Source organism: Bremia lactucae (genome assembly GCF_004359215.1).
Source record: "Bremia lactucae strain SF5 chromosome Unknown BlacSF5_NotPlaced_19_SHOA01000004.1_2068294bp, whole genome shotgun sequence".
Classification (NCBI taxonomy): domain Eukaryota; phylum Oomycota; class Peronosporomycetes; order Peronosporales; family Peronosporaceae; genus Bremia; species Bremia lactucae.
In genome coordinates, this window is record NW_027152031.1 from 1,401,295 (window position 1) to 1,402,849 (window position 1,555).

A 1,555-nucleotide genomic window follows, 5' to 3' on the forward strand; every position below is an offset into this window, starting at 1 on the left:
GTCATCTCTTATCAGTCCCGGCTATTAAAAGCCGCGGAACTGAATTACCCTGTGCATGACAAAGAGCTACTTTCAATAAAGTATGCTCTTGTCAAGTTTCGTGTGCACCTATTGGGCACCGAACCATTTGTGGTTTATACGGATCACGCATCACTGCGGACCGCAATAAACTCACCGCACCTCTCGCCTAGAATGGCAAGATGGCTCACATTCTTCTCTGAATTTAATTTCAAAGTTGAATATAAGCCGGGTAAGTCGAATGTCTTGGCTGACGCTTTATCGCGCAGACCAGACTTCGAGGTTAGACACCAGGAAAGTGTGTCTAGTGCGAAAGCACAATTTCAGCCGTCGACGTTGGCAGCCATGAAGGCATACCACGTGACGAGCTCATTGGCCTCTGAGATAAAAGAGAGCTACAGTCAGGACGACCACTGTCGCCTGCTGTTGGATCACTTCGGTGGACGAAAGGTTTCCCTTCCGTCGCACCTGAAAGCTAAGCTCAATCGCTTTAGCTACAGCGATGGCCTGTTATGGCATCAGCTGTCACCTTGTGATCCCTTGAGAATCTATGTGCCTCATGACACAGATCTCAAGTTGATGATCCTTCACGAGCTCCATGATGCACCATCTAGTGGGCATCTGGGCCGTGAAAAGACATTCTTACGAGTGTCAGAGGAATTTTGGTGGCCACACCTATATAGATGGGTGGCCAACTATATTCGCTCTTGCGAACAGTGTCAGCGCATTAAGCCTGCACCGTCCAGCAGTGCGCCACTGAAGCCGCTACCGATTCCAACCAACTGTTGGAAGTCAGTAAGTCTGGACTTCATATTTGGCATGCCGCCCGATCATAAGGGTCGGACGGGGCTAGTCGTCTTTGTAGACAGACTGCGCAAAATGGTGCATTTAGCACCATGTAAAACATCGATCACAGGCAAGGAGGCAGCTCTCTTGTTCCTCGATGCTGTTTACCGACTACACAGGATGCTCGAGTCCATAGTGTCGGACCGGGATCCACGTTTTACGTCTGGTTTTTGGCGACATGTGCTTAAGCTGCTTGGTAGCAAGCTCCACATGTCGGCCGCAGATTATTCCCTGGCCGATAGCCAAACAGAACGTGCCAATCGGGTCGTGGCGAATATATTGCGCACGATAGCAACTCCCAAAGAGTGAAGCAAGCAATTGCCCTTTGTGGAGTTCGATATAAATAACAGTGTCCACGCCAGTACGGGTGAGACACCGTTTTATATTAACGGACTGCGCCATCCTCGGACGCCAGTCTCGTTTGTGCGCAGCCCGAGTCTTAGTGGGGGAGGGCCCCTCACTATGCTCGGTGCCAAAGAGGGACATAAATTCGTCAATATAACGATAACCCATGAGAGGGTATCATCTCAAAGACTGAAACTTGCCCTAGTGACTCTGCCAGTTTAGCAGTGTTCACTCAATAAAACTACGTCCTATGACCGACCTCTCGGCGGTATCATAGGCGAGTTTGATACTACAAGCGTAAGCGAGGCTCAACGTTTTGTCGATGTGCGATTAGCCATCACATGAA